The sequence below is a fragment of the Hibiscus syriacus genome, unplaced genomic scaffold (genome assembly GCF_006381635.1).
Source record: "Hibiscus syriacus cultivar Baekdansim isolate YM2019G1 unplaced genomic scaffold, ASM638163v2 tig00111473_pilon, whole genome shotgun sequence".
In the NCBI taxonomy this organism is placed as follows: Eukaryota; Viridiplantae; Streptophyta; class Magnoliopsida; order Malvales; family Malvaceae; genus Hibiscus; species Hibiscus syriacus.
In genome coordinates, this window is record NW_024063101.1 from 596,749 (window position 1) to 602,593 (window position 5,845).

At 31.0% G+C, this 5,845-nt stretch overlaps 1 pseudogene; it reads right to left on the reverse strand.

The window, feature by feature from the left end:
- Positions 1-278: 278 nt before the first annotated feature.
- Positions 279-5,302, reverse strand: LOC120163646 (annotated as a pseudogene).
- Between the last annotated feature and the right edge of the window lie 543 nt (positions 5,303-5,845).

Below are 5,845 nucleotides of genomic sequence, written 5' to 3' on the forward strand. Positions count from 1 at the left end.
CGGAGAGACTCAAATTTGTACTGGTGTCATAGAATTTTTCAGCTTAGATACCATATGATTGGGTATCGTATGAGTAGGCCAAAAAAACCTTGTATAGCTTATTCGGTTTCTCGGTAAAGAGAAATATGACCAACAGTGGTTCGAATGTATATACAAAGAATTTTTTTTTAAAACTTCTTACTATTAGATAATGTCCATAAATCTCAAAGTAGGTACCCAAATAAAGAACTTTAATTTAAATAGTTTCTTTTTATCACTATCAAGATGTTTGTTTTTGGTCAAAACTTTACCACAGTTTTTACAGTATTTAAAAATAATGAATTTCTATGCATGCCATTTTTATTCCTTGAATTTAAAGAAATTCGAATTTGCAATTCTCGCCGATGGTAAGGGGATAAAATATTTTCAGAAACAAATAAATCATAATTATTTTTGTCTTTATTCCCAGTCATTTTTTATTTCTTGCAATAGATTCGTCAAAAATTCTTTTTATCAATATAGTTTTTTTCTTGGTATCTTTGATGAATTTGGTGTTTATTTTTATGAACCAAAGAAATACTTATAGTTTGATATAAAATAAATTGGCCATGTTTTTTTACCGACAGACGAACTCGCACAATAATAAATATTCCTTTTTCCAGTAATTTTCTAAGAGTTAAATTCTGCTGAATCCGTAAAATATCCAGATTCATTTCTCCCCTTTGAATAGAGGATATAATAATTTTGTTTGTGTTTATCAGTCTAAGCAGGAGGCAATATACTTTGATATTATTGAGTGTTCTTTGATTTAAAGAACCATCCTGTCTCGATTAAAAATGCAAATACCTTTTTAGGAAGAAATCAAGCTCTACTTCTGTGTTGCTCTTGTATTGCTTTTTCTTTCTACGTTATTTTCTGTCTGATTTACCATAATCTTGTTCAACATTTTTTCTTGGTTAGAGAGAACAGATTTAAAATTTCCTTGTTTTTGTGCATCTTATACAAGATCCCCTTCACCTATGAGTTCTTCTTATTGATATCAATTCTCTAATCCAAACATTTTTATCGTTCGGTGTTATTTTTTCATTATAATTTTATTGGCATGATTCATGTTTTAACCTTATACACACTATATAGAAACATAAATCTGGGAAGAACCAAAACTCCTGATTTGATATAGGACGACTTAGTATTTCTTAATTCATTTTGATTGGATGGGTTGATTTCTTGATCTTGATAAATTATGAAATAAAATAAGGTCCATTTTATCAATTATTTGATAATTATTAACAACAGATTTAGTATTTTTTGTTACTCTTGGAGAATTCGCCAATTAAATGGAGAATTCTCCAATTAAATAACTTTCTACGTGAAAATTTCCCCATAGCATCTAGTATATCACCTTCTCTTACATAATTATCGATAGGGATATCCCTTAGTGTATCAAACAATTTTCATTTATTCATGTTCATGTTGTAATTATAAGAAATCCCTTCCCTCTTATTTACTTGGGATGGTGATCCATAAGCATACAGGTCTCTCTTATCTTGATAATTAATAGATTTATATGATAAAAAATCATATCCACAGTGCTTTTTCAAAAATGTCTTGTTATATTTTTGTTCTTGATTCAATTTATATTCTTGATTCAGTAATGAATTTGTTTGAAAATCATTGTTTTACTAATAAATTAATCTTTTTTTCATCTAAATCACATTTTTTTAAATCTTCATTTTGAGCCAAATAGTGTTGATTGGCTTTATTTCGTCATTGTCTTGGTACTAATCTAATCCACCTACTCTGAAATAAATCGTACTGATAACGACTCCTTAACGAGTTTTTCCATTCATTCATTCCAAAATGCCAAAAGATTTTATGTCTTAACCCATAATGATGTCTTAATCTGGAATGGGATACTCCATGTTCTTCAATTTATTTCATTTTTAATAAAAATAGATGTTCCATGATATTGAAGGATAGGTTTGAATTTATAAAAAATTTATAACTTGGGTTTGTGATAATTTGTAAAAGAGAAAATCGCCTCAGTGACCAAAAATGCCTTATAATATACGATTTTAACCAACTTTTTTTGGATTTGCGAAAATGACCAATAAAATCGCAACGCGAAATAAAAATCGCAACGCGATTTAGAAATCGCAACGTTGAAAAAAAATCGCAACGGTCAAAGAAAATCGCAACGCGATATTCCAAGAATCGCAATGCGATTAAGAGAATCGCAACGCGATCTTCCAAGGATCGCAACGCGATTCAGAAAATCGCAACGCGATTCCAAGAATCGCAACGCGATTCAGAAAATCGCAACGCGATTCCAAGAATCGCAACGCGATTCAGAAAATGAGTAAATTCTTTCAAAAGCTATTGTATTTGTTTCTTTCTTAAGAATTTTCTCTAAAAAGATAGTATCCGCGCGGACGTGTCGAAGACACGTATTACCACCACGACCACGACCACGACCACGACCACGACCACGACCACGACCACGACCACGACCACGACCCGAGACGAGACGAGACGGCGCGGCGGCGCGCGAGAGTCCCCCTGTTCTCTTTCACTCACAAGGAAATGGGAAATCCAAGCCTTAAATACTCTTCCCAATAGGTTTCCAATACTATGTGGGATTGAGCATTACTCAACACTTCAAAAAAATATAGCAATTTTTGTAGCATGTTTCCCGCTTAATCCATATTTAAAAATATTAAAACATTTTATCATATTAAAACTATATGTAAAGTTTGAATTGAAATGTAGATATCTACAACTCTTTTAATTCTCTTGATAAAATGTTTTAATTTTTAGATATGGATTAAGCGGGAAAATACAAAAATTGCTATATTTTCTTTGAAGTGTTGAGTAATGCTCAATCCCACATAGTATTGGAAACCTATTGGGAAGTGTATTTAAGGCTTGGATTTCCCATTTCCTTGTTGAGTGAAAGAGAACAAGGGGACTCTCGCGCGCGCCGCCGCGTCTCGTCTCGTCTGGTCGTGGGTGGTCGTGGTCGTGGTCGTGGTCGTGGTGGTCGTGGTCGTGGTCGTGGTCGTGGTAATACGTGTCTTCGACACGTCCGCGCGGATACTATCTTTTAGAGAAAATTCTTAAGAAAGAAACAAATACAATAGCTTTTGAAAGAATTTACTCATTTCTTAATCGCGTTGCGATTTTCTTGGAATCGCGTTGCGATTTTCTTAACGCGTTGCGATTTTAATCGCGTTGCGATTTTCTGAATCGCGTTGCGATTCTTGGATCGCGTTGCGATTTTCTTCGCGTTGCGATTCTCTTAATCGCATTGCGATTCTTGGAATATCGCGTTGCGATTTTCTTTTGACCGTTGCGATTTTCTTTTCAACGTTGCGATTTTCTAAATCGCGTTGCGATTTTTATTTCGCGTTGCGATTTTGTTGGTCATTTTCGCAAATCCAAAAAAAGTTGGTTAAAATCGTATATTATAACTTTTTTTTGGTCACTGAGGCGATTTTCTCTTTGTAAAATATGTATGCTTGTGAAGGAGGACAAGTCATAAAAAGTTTTTTCTTTTTTATTTCTAATACGAACATTAAAAAGTGAAGAAAGTGAGTTTTTTATAGTTGAAATAAAATTAGTTGTATTTTTAGTTATTTTATTAATTCTTTGTTGATTTGCTTCATTATTGTGAATGAATTTCTCAATCATTTTTTTTATTCAAGAAAAAGTTGTGTATTTGTTCTTGGAATATTAATGATATATAGAAGAATATCTATGTATATTTTTTCAATGAATTTGTTTTATAAAAACATAGAATTGACTGATTAATTGAATATTTCTTCTTTTTAATATTTGTCATTTTTTATGATTCTAATATTTTATCCCGATAACTTATTTTGTTAGAACAAATATTTATTTCTTGAGTTAGAAATTTGTTTTTCTTGTCTTTTATAATTATAGTTTTTTCTATTTTATTTTTGATTGTGTTTTTTCTCGTAGTCAGGTCCTTTATTTTTTTCTGTTAATGAATAATTTGTTCGCTCCATAGATTGAATTTGAAGGGATGATCTATGAATCATCTTATTACTGATTAGCGAAATATTTTTTAGTTTCGCCCAATTCATATATTTCTCTCAACTCAAAAAATGGACAAAAAATCAGAATTAGATTTATTTTTTGAATGTTCTTTTATCGTACCCTTTAGAAATATAATACTTTGAGTGAACCCTTTTTTGTTTCTTTTAAGACTTTTCAAAACAATTTTGTTCTTTCTTTTAAAATTCTTAAAGCTATAAAACATTCTGTTTTCAATTTTTTTTTTTTTTTTTAGTTCTTTTAATATAGGCTCAAAAAATCGAACGTCGTTTTCAAGCAGAACTGAAAGGTAGTTTAGTTTCCTTTCCTCAAACTATAAAAAAGAAAAAATCATTCTTTTGACCTTTCTTTTTTTTCATTGAATCTTTTTGAGAAGATTATAGTTTAACTCTATGCCAAGGTTTCAGACAAAAAGAAAATAGGATCTTTATCTGAATACCGTCTGTTAACCATTTTTTGGGAAATTCTATTTCGAATAATTGAACACCATTATAAGTGCATTTAAGAGACATTTCGCGATTCCAATCCTTTAAATCCTCGGACCACTTAGGAAATTGAAATAATAACATACGATAATTTTTTTAGCTATTATCAATGAAGGCAATATAATATATTTTCTAAGAATTGATTGGGTTATTAACGTGGAGCCCCTTATTATTTGAGCAACTACAATGTTTTCCCAAGCTTCTGCTATTTCTATATGTACTTTTTCTTCTCTTTTGTATTTTTCTCTTTTGGCCTCGCATTTTTTCTCTATCTTTTTTTTATAATCAGAAATTTGTGATTCTTTTTTTTACATATCCAATTTTGAGATATTAGTTTTAGTGGCCCAGAATATCAAAAGAAAAAAGAGGCTTTTGTCTACCTTGTCAAAAAAAAAAAGAAGTGGGGAATCCACATTTTCTTGAAACAGTTCCCAAGTAATTATTTTACGCCTTTGGGCACGTATGGATCCTTTTATTAAGTCGCGGTGAAAATTCGGTTGTTGTGAATAACGTATGAAGGCCACTTCGTCTTTTTGAGTAGAATCATTAGCATCCTTGGTATTAGTATAAGTATCAGTGTTTTTTGGGTTATTAGTAAAAATCACTATGTGCTTGAATTTTCTTGAACAAATTCCATAATCTCATGTTACATTTTCCTCGTTTTCTCCCTCCTGTTGTTCTAAATCATCGATTAATTTGTATGACCATTGAGGAACTTTTTTACTTATTTCTTTTATTCCAATAGATTTTTTTCTAATTGTTTAATTGTAGGGATTAGTTATAACAATATTGAATAAAAATTTTAAATTTTGACTCAATTCTCGTAATCGATATTTCCATGTTTGTCTTCTGTCAATGTCAATAAAGAGAGTTCTTTTTCTGTTGATAATGATTTTATATTGAATGTATCTATTGTCTGTTCAAATTGTGATAATCAGTAGTAAGAAGTATAGTATGAATCTTATTTATCTAAAACGGATGTGTTTTTGTTTTTTATTTTAGAAGTTTCATTTATGCTTAAAGGTGAAACCCATTTTTTTATTCTTTCGCGGTAGGGTTCATGCAAGAAAGGAACATGCATTTTAGGTAAGTATTGTTTTTTATTTTCTTTTGTTTTAGAAAAACGAGGTCCTCATTAAAACCCATTTTTAGTCCTAATAAGGGGAAAAGAGTACACAAATTCTATTACCGGGAAACCATGTTACAAGATACATTAGATGCAATAATCTCGGGACAAACCAAGTCGAAGAATAAATAACTACCCGACCGTAGTGCCCAAGTAGCCAAAGTATGTGCTACCTTGT